Source organism: Notolabrus celidotus, chromosome 14 (genome assembly GCF_009762535.1).
Source record: "Notolabrus celidotus isolate fNotCel1 chromosome 14, fNotCel1.pri, whole genome shotgun sequence".
NCBI lineage: Eukaryota > Metazoa > Chordata > Actinopteri > Labriformes > Labridae > Notolabrus > Notolabrus celidotus.
This window is the reverse complement of record NC_048285.1, coordinates 20,931,587-20,943,826: the sequence shown is the minus strand read 5'-3', so window position 1 is coordinate 20,943,826 and position 12,240 is coordinate 20,931,587. Positions and strand designations below refer to the sequence as shown.

The window sequence follows — 12,240 nt, the reverse complement described above, 5'->3', positions numbered from 1 at the left end:
TGAACTCTCTTTTGTGATGATAAATTGTACTGCATGATTAAATTTGGACTTGGTATAAAGGGACTCCAGGCTAGTGTGCACTACAAACTATCAGATCAAAGCAGCATTTGGTCTCAATGGTCAAAGACAAATCTGTCATAGATTAGCAAAATAAGAATTTAACATTCTTCTTTTCCCACTCAATGGGTCATTTAAATCTTTTGTTTTTACTTATGTGTTCTGCTAACAATAAAAACCACAAACCACCCATCATTCCAGACATGTGGAGGTCACTTTTATGTTTGTCTTTTTCCAAAATCTCATTATTTTCACTTATTTTTCACTACAAAAAACTCTTTCTGTGCCCACAAACAAATATGTTTACAGGCAAAGCCTTTTCTTCACATTCTACTGTCAGTTCTTTGCACACTAACTGTATCAGTCTGTCTCTTATGTCCTAACTTCTAAATCCAAAACCTTAAGGTGGAATGTATTAATAGTGTTTTATTCAAAGTTTGAGATTACTCTTTCTAAAAAAAGTGTCACATAGGACTTCTCGTCCACTAGTCTGTGTCTGTGTCCCACTTTGGTCTGGTCAGTGATTGTACCTTTAAAGCTTCTGTGAGGAATTTTTGGGTTGTGTCAGTTTGGCTCCCCTTGTGGTCAAAGTGATCATTGCTAATTTGTTCCTGCACATGTGCAATAGGTGTTTCTTTGACAAGAACCTCATCCTGCTCTGTTTTCCATGTCAAATGTATCATTCTCTGGGGATATTTGCCATTGAGCATGAAAAAGACTGTATCATCAGCGTACAGTTATTCATTGTTCTGAGATGTACTCTCCTGCAGCAGTGATTTCAGACATTAAACAAACCTATATAGAAGTGTGTGACTGTGCAAACTGATCTCCAGCTTCAAGATAGCGTGTTTTTGGATGACTCATTGTTAGTGTCACTGCCAACATCTCTCAGGTATTCACATGTAAACAGTATTCATGAAACAGTACCCTTTAAACTACTGTCTTTAAATCACATAATGTATATTTTGGGCTCCCAGATACTACATGTAGTTCCCTCCTTATTCTCACAAGGCTACCAATTCACCTCAACCCACATCCACATTGTTAAACATCAAGAAACACACTTTGGATAGATATCAATGTTCCACAACAACATACACACACACACACACACACACACAGGCAACAATACACACGGGGCCATTTTCAGAGGGGACTGTTACTCACTAGAGTGTAACATCTGAGTAATATTTGAGCCACAGTGGGAGCTGTAAAGAGAACACATAACTTTGTAGAAGATTTGTTAGCAGATGACTAATTTGCATGGAATGAGGATTTATGGGCATCCCTTTCATCAACTACTTCAGGTCATAGGCCAGGTTGCCGTGTTCCATCACATGTGTTGTCAGTGTTGTTTACTCGAACATCTGGACAACACACCAGCACATGTGCACAACAAAACTGCCCTTCTCATCTTAAATAGTGACTAAATCTGTTTTGGTTTTTTTAAATCAAAAAGCAGCATTTACCACCCAGAAACAAAGCAATAAACTGATTGGCTCTTGTGCTTGCTACTGTAAATTAAGACTAATATAATTGTCACTGTGTGGGTAAGAGAAACTTGTAAATGTGTCAATGAGTTACACTTGATTTACCAACATTGGCACACTCTGGAGGGCCATCATTTGTAATATTGTGGGAGTCTTCACCAAGGCTTTCTTAGAAACAACAAATTCCAAAGCTGTTAAATCCCCAGATCGCAATATAGAGAAGGCTTAATTCAATTAAGCAGGATTTCACACCCGGTTCTAAACCTCTGTGAAAACAAATTTAACTCTGCTGACAAAAAGAATGTTATTTGAGGAAGATGCATCATAGAGTTAATTACGTCATGATCCATATCTTCAAAAGAGCTGAAGATTTAAGGTTCATATTCGAGAAGGGGCTTTGGAGGTCGAGCAGCAGAGATGATGGGACCAAAGAGATTCTTTTTTTGTGTGTGTGTGTGATTGCATGTGCTATCTTTGCGGCCAGCAACAAACAGAGTGATTAGTTTGTTTGTGATTCCTCTGATCACAAAGTTGAATCTGATCCATCCTTTTTGTTGCCAGGCCAACAGTTTCTCTTTGGCTTTAATTAACCCCAGATGATGGAGCACTACAAGGACAGCTGTATTATTCTTCAAGCTATGAAACTTGAATTTAGGACTCCCCCTTGGTTTTAAAATGACTTTGATTCAGCAACATGTTGTTTGATTTAAGGAAATTCCTCACAGTTTGTTTGCTGACAGTGGGGAATGATAAACTAATATTGCTCCCTTCTTCTCTTTCTTCTCAGTGTGGGCTAAAGGAAGCGTGGAGGAACTGGGTCGGCTGTTAAAAGTCACAGCTAGCTGGTAGGCTCTGAGGAATCTGTAGACACATATTGCATTGGCCTCAGCCTCCTCACACTCTCTCTGCTGGGTTATGACTGGGGGCCCACCTCGGTGGGAGGCGAATGACAGGAATAGCGTGGTTTGGAAAATATATCGCCTTACATGAGACGCTCTTTCAACATCCTTGACATGTTTTTCCTCACGTGTGGAATTCTCTCTAATAATTCAGCACATTTTATGGCTCCTGTTTCTTTCGGAACACTTATACCCATCACTTATCTTATTTGCACTTGACAGATATACAGTAGGGGAAGACTATTTTGAATTTACAGTGCAAACTAATTGATATCAGCTGACACATGGAAAAAGTTGAACCCAAAAAGTGGTGTGGCACTTTTTGATAAAACTTCAATGTCACTGAGGTATATGTTTCTCAACATCTGTTTGTAGGTGTGCTCTCTCCAGTTTCACGCTGTAATAAGCTAACACTGAGGATCCTAACACTAAGCCCATATTGGTTTGCTCTAACAGCAAAGGTTTACACAGCACCAGCAGAAGAAGGGCTGCAATTTCTGCATGGATAGCCTGGAGCTCTCCAGCAGGATCTGCTCTGGTTGTTAGAATTTGATTCTCAGTCATGCAAGGCCAGCATGAGCTTGGGGTTGTCAGTCTCATCCTAAATGAGCGTAAACCCTCTTGTAATTGCTTTGTTTGCGCAAAGCAGCGTAAATCAGAAAGGCAAGCAGATTTGAGCTGATGTCAATCTCTGGGTTTCTTACATCATTTAGTGGTTCTGTGTCCTTTATTTTCTCACTTTCAAGCAAAATAAGTGTTTATGGAAGTAGTTAACTATAATAAACAATAAACACAGGATGCCTAGTCTCCAATAATTGTTTCCCACTCTATCTGTTTTTAAGTCTTTTGCTCTGACTCAGCATAACACACAATGTCTGATTGCTCTCTTCGTGGAATTTGGGTTCCCAAGTTGTCCAAACTGGTTGTGTATTAGAACAGAAGACCAGTCTGGATTGCTGGTTTCTTGTCTGTGGTTGTAGCCATGTGTTACAAATCAACAACCCTCCTCGTCCTGAGGGATATCATTGAGTCTTAAAGAGATTTAATGACTCTTGATGACACAAAAAAGCACTGAATGTGTTTATGCTTATCATGAAATTTGCTCTGGTTTGTCTTTGTTTATAGCAGAGCAGAGTGGAGTAGTGTGTAAGTTTGTGTGTTGTGTGAGGGGAGAGTAGTTCTAGGAATTCAGTGATGTGACTTCACGCTGATTCAGGTTACATTCACTCTCAACAGTACTGATGAAAGGAGCTCAGTTTTCCTAACCATGCTGATCAATGTCATGTGAGGCAACCAAGTCACAGCTGTCCTGTGTGAGACTGATGTGCCCTTTGGCCTTTTTGGGTCAACATGCTTAGACTATATCTGTGTCAGTCAAACACATGACGTTTAGATGTTGTGTTTTGGTGCCAGATGCCAAGACCGATGAAGATGTGATGACAAGTCTTTCTAATATATAAAGTAAACAAAACAAGGTCACTGGGATTTGTTTTCTGGAACAATTTAAGTTCAGAGGTTTGGTTGAAACTTCATGATAAAGATGGATCACTCTTTTGTGTTACTGTTTCCAAAAAACATATGTCCCCAATTGTTCCCAAACAACAGAAATAATCACAACCTAAATGTCTGATTGCATTGTTGTTACAGAATACAACAAAGAACGGGTTATAACTCTTCACCAATTAAAAAACAAGGGGTGCCAGCTTGCTGAGCTCATTTGGTAGAGCAGGTGCCTCATGTTTATAGGCTATAGTCCTCATCACACTGGTTGTAGGACCCATTCCCAGTTCTTGGGAGCAGCAAAGGGTTGGCAAATGCCAAGTTATCAAAGCCTAACAGTCAACACCAGTGACTAATTAACTATCTGGAGTTAAATAACTAGTTTACTCTTGTGTAACCCACAGAATGACGCTCTCTCAGTGGTGGCTGCCGACTGTAGCTGTGATATCAGACTGGAGAAGACAAGAGAACCAGATGAACAGAGTGGCTCGTCAAACTTGAAGTAGTCACCCAATGGTTTCTGAAGAGGAGTTTTGAAGTGACCAATGGCAGTTGCCATATTGGAAATGGGGATTTAACCAAGCTTTTGGCCAACCAACGAAAAGACTGGGGGTGGAGCTAAGGCACGCATTTAGCCTCCTGGCTAAAAGCTACAACGCGCCCACCTGTCAGTTGACTCAACCTTGCCCTAATTGAGCTAATATATTAAAACTCTTCATATTAATATCGTCCAAATGTATGATTTCTAAAAAGATAAACTGTGCATGAGTACAGAAATTGGTTATTAAAACAGAAACTGTTTTTTTTACCAGGCTGTACACATGATACATTTGCTGTAAAGTTTGGCAGCTTAGCATAGCTAATAATAATGGGGATTCATTGGCTTTTGGAGTCAGCCTCAAGTGGACACTCAAGGAACTGCAGTTTCTTGTACTTTTGCATTGAACTTCTTTTTATATCACCAGTATATAAAATTGTATTACTATTCAAATATGGATCGCTTAATCATCTTGTCTACTTGTCTAGCACCAATCTCACAATCCATCCAATCCAGTCAGCATAGTCTGATGAGCGTCATTGGGGCTTGAGGTGTACAGACAGCAGTTAGTGAAAAGACAGGACTGGCCAAGACTTCAGCTTCCTTGTGTTGCTGTTGCGTACAGTCCAACTGTTAGCCTGAGAAGAGGGAATGGGGTTTGTGTTGACAAATCATGTATAAGATTGCTGGCTGCACTTTAATGCAAATGTATTTTTAAAGACCTAAATTAAGCTAAATTGTTGTCAGATTACTCCCAAATGGTTTTGAGGTTGCATTACAATGGATTGTAATTTCTCCTTTTACTTTTTCTGGGCAGACAGTTTTCCTGCTTACAACCAGCACCCTCTAAAACACTGGTGGACAATACTACGAAACCAAGACTCTCTGCTTCTTTTTTTTGCAGAACCTGTAAATAGAATTATCTTGAATTATCCCCAGTTGCCATGAATGGTCTGTTCATGTGCCAGCATCTCAAGCTCCTAGACAGCCTAGCCTCAGACACCTCCTAACCCTCTATCTGAGGGACACTGACCTTTTCTCTGACAACGTAAGCCTCTGCTCCCTGCTGGCCTCAGATGCTATGATTAGAAACATGTGTGATGTTTTTTTTTTTTTGCGAATGAGGCCTTCTGTTGTTGAGTGAGTAGGTTTATTTAATGCCTCGCTTGTTTTGTTTGTCTTAGCTCCACTCCTTCATCAAATAGAGCAATGCACTAGTTGCTCCTACTAGACAAGGGGAATAACAGGTGGTTGAAGTTTCCCAATACGTCACTTCTGGCACAAACTGGGTTGTCCTGATGATTTTGGAAGTATTAGTATTTCAAAGACCAAGACCGGATCTGTTTAAAATGTAGTTTTATGAATAGCCTCAGTATGATAATGTAGCGGTTATGGGTATATCCAAATACACAGTCATTAGATATTGTCTGTTAATCCTGTCTACCAATCTAGGAGTTATTGTGAATTCCCAGTTCTTTGTTTTGAGTTGTAACATTGAGTGCTGCAGTTTTGTTTAACTTATGGCTTAAGTAAACTTTACTTGACATTTATCAGCTTCTTTCCCTGCTGCACTCTCAAATATACTTCATATGTGTTTGTGCAGGGACATGCTGTGACACCTCCTGGAGCTTTTAGAAACATGACATCTTCTCACTCTAACAGTTGACACGTAGATGTGAGTGCGTGTGTGCAAATGATACGTGTGTTTTCCCAGTGTGCATGCATACGCTATACGCTATATATATGTATGTATGTATGGGTGTTTGTGTTCGAGGCTCTGACAGCAGGCCAGAGATGTTCAGCAGCAGTGGGCTTTGATGTGTCAAACATATTCCAACTCATGAGGATGTTGATCTTGTTTTACATTTTACATCCAAGAATTTGTTCATTTCAAAGGACGTCACAGAAGTGTTTGGTTAAACATTTGTTTTCATAATCTGATTCATAATATGTAGTTGTTAGATATAAAGATTACCATATAAAGTACATATATTTAAGTACAAGACTTTTATTGTGACCCTAGAAGAGTTACAATCTATCCAGGACTCAAAAAACAGTGATTAAGGAACTGAGCCATGATACTACAGGATGTCAGGTAGTGTATCGCTACAATGTTATAGCTTATGTCTTACTTTTAGCTGCTTGCTAAACTGAGCCAAAGTTAGTTTTGGAACTTGGTGATATTTTTACCCAGAAATATTTTTGGAGTGTTCAAAATCCATCTGGCTATTTGGCATTGACCTCGTCATCTCTGATTTACAAACATGTCACCAGCTGTCCTCTGTGTCAGTGGGCATGTAAATCACAGTTTTCACGAGATGCGTTTTGGCTACATGCAATTCGCTCATCAGAGTGAGCAAATGCATGAGATTCTCAGCATGCTGCTCGATAAGTTTATGATGGATCTCTGTTTTCCAGCTCTGAGATCAGCAGGAAATTGTCATTGTGATGTCTGTAAAAAGTGAGTGTTAAAAGCCAATGTGTATTGAGTTTTTGAGTCTGGAAGACTAAGATAAAACAAAACCACATGGTTGAATGTAAGCATTAAACAAGAACAGGGGTTAAAACTACAGTGAGAAGACAAAAGTGATTTATTTTCACTCTCTTTATGTTCTATACAGCATTGGCAAAACTCAGTTTGCACTCATCACTGGCTTCAATTGTCAGTTTAACTTGCTTTAGGTTCAGCCAACAGGCTTTTAAGATCCTGTTTGAGGGTAATTGAATTTAGTTCCTCTCTGAGGCGAGTGCTCTACGGACCTTTACTGAACTTTGTCATGTTTCTAATTTCCTTTACCCAGCCCCCTAACTCTGACAGGCATCCACAGTCAGTGGAACAAATACAGTTTCAATATGTGAGCCTGTACTCTGTCTATGGGTTATTATCCTAGGTTATTCCAAGCCTGCTTTAAAGAATTGCATGAAATTTCACTATAAACAAACTGCTCAATCAACATGGAGTTTAACTGGAAACTGGTTTAATTTCTGTGGAAATAGAAAACTGTTGCAGTCAGCCTGAGATTTCACAACAATGTGCTTAGTAGGTATGTGACAATCTATTAATCTCTTCAGGGTCAGATTCAGGATCATATGTGTAGTGTGCTGGTGTGGGTTCCTCTGGAGCACTCACCATGTTTTTGGTGTTTTTTCCGCCTCTGCATCCCTCTTCACTGGCTTGGAACCTCCCCGCTTGAATAATATTGAGACAGCCAATCAGAGCAGCACCTTATTATCTTAACATCTGTGCCCCCTCAGATCACTGCATGGATATCAGAAGCAGTTTTTTTCTGGATTTGAAACCTTGTCAAATGTTGTAAACAGCAAAAAAGTACTGTTATATTGGCCCTTTAGATGGGTATATATGATGTTGTCTGAAATTGATTGTAGGCCCCTAAATCAAATTGAGTCCACATTGAATCGTAGCAGACTTTGATATATAGACTAAAAATTCTTCTAGAATCGTCAGAAAGACTAGAAAAGCGCTATATAAGCAGTCCATTTACCATCTGTATATAATGTTGCATCATGATAAAACTAGTGATGTATCTATACCCCTGTTCAACCAAGAGAATGATGGCTGGTTTCTTTATAGTTCTCCTTGACTGGATCAGCTAATAATAAAGCTGTCAACAACCACAAAGTGATAAATACCTCTAACAGTTACGTACATTGCAATACATTGTTAAGACAGTATTTTGTAGCTGCAATAACTGCCCAAGATTTGTACATTTTGTGACTGTATTGGCTATCTTTTGACAATATCCACATTTCTCGAGCCTGTTAATTGTCTCTTGGAAAGTTTCAGATCTGTCACACATTATTATAAGGTGTGATAATAAGAAACACAATACCATTCTTCTCAGATACATCTGGGTTGTGCCTTGTTGTTGTGTGTGTGTATACAAACAACCCGTATTCTTCTCTAAACATGGCAGAGTTTATAACCCTTATGCACAATATGCAGGAACATATGCAACCACTTACATATTCAGCTGTAATGCACACATTGCCCTGTATGTATTTTGGGTGCATTCATCCCAATCCCTGCATGTCTGCTTTAGATTCTGATCATAAATAACGCTCCAGCACAACACACTCAACCTACAAAGTGGGACACAGTGACGGAGTGCAAGCAAGAAACTCCTGGAGCTGCTTATGAAGTAAAACATGTGTTCTTTTTTCCCCACTTTCACTCCATCTTTTTCATGCATCACTCCTTTACTGCCGCCTGGAACTTCTGAGTCAGTTTCTGATCGACTGGAAGTTATTTTTTACTGAAAACAGATCAGTCAAATCAAGTCAAATTCATTTATAAAGCCCAATATCTCAATTCACAGAATTGCCAAATGGGACTTTACAGTGGGTAGAAAATACAACACCATATCCTTAGACACCTCTTACACTACATCTTTGTTTCTGACATTTGTTTTTGCCCTGGGTCAGAATGTCCCGGTCTGTCACACCTTCCCCTTCTATTACTGTGGTGTTTTTGTGACAGACTTGGTGTTTATGAAAGAGGTTCGTGATATTTGTGTCTGTGGCATGTGTATGTGGTCCTTACTTGATGTGCAGTTGTGCACACAAACGTGTTAGTGCATGTGAATGTGTCTGACCTCATTCTGGTAAGTATAAACTTGAAATTCTACAGGGCTGTAAACTCATGTGTTTACTGCTTTGTTTATCCCTCTGATTGCAGTGATTAGGTTACCTTGGTAACCGTTATCAACAGTGCAAAAGACATTTTTTTACACTGCATACCATGTTGTCTGTAATGAATTTAATGGTCTCAACCAGTCTGGTACTTCAGATTTCTTTGTTCTTTTTCAGACAGGTGACTATGAACTTGTGTTGTGTGTGCTGACATTTGGCTTTAAAGAAAGGTATGATTGGATACGATACAATACAATACAATACAATAAAATATGATACAGTATGATAGATTAGGAAAAAATACACCAAGAAGTTATAGTTTAGGAAACATTATTATTTTGTAGGATAATATAAGACCAGCATACAATATAATACCATACGATACAATATGATATGATATGGTAGAATACAGTACAATACGATACAGAAGCATACGATAAGATTCAATACAATACCATATAATAAGATGCAATAAGAGGACATACAATACAGTACAATATACTACAGTTGAAGATGATCCCGTATGATACAATATAATGTGATATGATACAATACCATAGGAAACAGTGGGATATGATACAATACAGTACAATACGCTACAGTAGGATATGATACAATTTGATACAATAAGATTTCATACAATAGGATATGATACAACACAGATACAATGGGATGCCATAGGATTCAGTACAACATGATACAGTAAGATACAGTACAATACAGTAGGATATGATACAATAGGATATGATACAATACAATATGATGCCATAGGATACAGTACAATACAATACAATACAATACAATACAATACAATACAATACAATACAATACAATACAATACAATACAGTAGGATATGATACAATACACTACGATACAACACAATATGGTACAATACAATACAATAAAATACAATACAATACAGTAGTATATGATACAATACAATATGATGCCATACGATACAGTACAGTATGATACAATATGATGCATTACTACACAATCACAATACAGTAGGATACGATACAATACATACGATACGATGCTATATGGTACGATACAATACAATAAATTAATACAAGACACCAGGATAGGATATGATACTATAAATTACAATAAAGTACAAAACGATATAGTAGGACACAATACGGTTGATACAATACGACATGATACGATATTTCTGACTCAGATTTCTGATCCAGTTCTCCAGAACATGTTGTGACCCAGGACAGAGAAATAAAATGATATATATTTTTTAATACCCATCTATTTTTAAGCAACCAGATCTTCTGGACACTGATAGCCCCAACAAAAACAGGACATTCCATCAGAGCCATTAGAGGATATCAGAGTCCTGCTGCTAATCCTGTTTGTTTGATCACTCTCTTTTATCTGCACATACTTAAAAGCAGCACATTGAACACACGTGTGAGTTAATCCATTAAAGGAAAATGTCATTAATGAAAAACAGCTTCCTCTTCATCAGTTGCAAACAATAAAGACCATGACCATGAGCTTTACAAATAAGTATTAGTGATTAAAGAGCAAGTAGATGCTTGAAATAGAGCACCAGGATTCGTATCAAGTTGAAAATCATTCAGGGAATTTTATTGCTTCAATATATGTCATTGCTAGTGGAATAAAAGAAAGATGTGCATTCATTATCCCAATGACATGTAGCCTTTGATGACTTGTTTGAAATTGATAGCAAACCAGTTGGAAGAGCCTGTTTGACACTTATGATTGTATAAATTCTTTGTTCGATCTCCATCCTTTTTTTTTTTTGTTGCAGAGCTAGTCCAAAGTAGCAAAAATAATAAATGATATATTCAAACAAGCGAGCAGTACAACAAGCTGATATTTCTACTTCATTCTGCTTTGTGACTAACACATTGAAATAGCAAAAACAGGCCAATGATGACCGGGTAAAAAACTGTTGGGGCTAATTTTTTAAGAAATGAAGCTGTAGAGGTGATTTAGGGCTGGCTACTTTCAAAACTCCCATCGTACACTGCTAAAATATTGCCCGTGAATAAGGGACCTGTAAATCAAATCATTTCTCCACAGTCATGGAATGAGCTCACAGAGTCTCAGAAGAAACCAAAGTGCCTCTCAAACATGTGGCTCAGTGATCTCAGTCATCCTCTGCAGAGGCCAAGTCTTTCCATCACAGGAACAAACCTGAGTGCTTTACAAGTCGTCTTACTGTCAACCGGCCAGAAACTCCTAAATTCAAAAGTCACACCAGCCTGAAAGTGGAAGAGATGAGTCAGCCTGTTATCCTCTGTGACCTCTCCACTGAACATTATAACAGTATCTGTGTGGGCAGATTTCCAGATGATGGGTTGTCGACTTACAGTGCTGCATTGTTCGGCTCAGGAAGTGATGCAAAAGACATCAGTGAGGGGCCAAGGCAGGCTTCCATGTTTCCATCCTCATGTTGAAACAGTAAAACCTCCACTTTGATGACTTACTATCAGTGTTTTGGGGCATTTCAGAATAATAAAACTGACAATGTTATACCGCACTTGACCCAATCTGAGACTTGCATGATAGATTAAAAACAGACAAACAACCTGTGAGTTTTACTCGGGCAACCAGTAGACTCATGAGACAGTCTCTGTGGTGTTAGTAAAACCTGCACAGAGATTGCGTCATGTTTTGGCTTGTGATAGGGTGGATTCTTCGACCCCCTGAGCTTTACGCTTCCAGAAAACAATTACTTAGAGAATGAAGGGTTGTAAAATACACAACAGTCTTCATGGGAATATGGGGAATGGGGAAAAAAATTGTCCACGGAAATCCTCTAAAATGATTAAGGGTGTGTTGTATATATTGTATTTGTTTAAGTAATGGAAGTTCTAAACACTCTGTAATTCTTTTTTTTAGTAATTCATAGTTTAAAGGATACAAAAACACATCACAACAAGATGGAAAGTGTGCTATGTGGTTGACGGTGTTTGTAACCGTCAAAACTAAAAGCTAGCTGGTAGTCCTGGCATACATCGTCTTCCTGATGAATCTGAAGGAATCATCCACTCCACTGCTGTTGTAAAGTGTACAAAAACAAACAACTTTATTTAAAATGTGTCACAAACCAAATATTTACCA

The 12,240-nt window shown here is 38.5% G+C and overlaps 1 protein-coding gene across 1 annotated transcript in view; it reads left to right on the top strand.

The window, feature by feature from the left end:
• Positions 1 to 12,240, top strand: part of aadac (arylacetamide deacetylase) — a 32,393-nt gene that overhangs the window by 1,859 nt on the left and 18,294 nt on the right. The window contains exon 3 of the mRNA XM_034700421.1: positions 2,335 to 2,392. The gene's annotated coding sequence lies outside the window, so the exon portion shown is untranslated. The remainder of the gene's footprint in view (positions 1 to 2,334; positions 2,393 to 12,240) is intronic.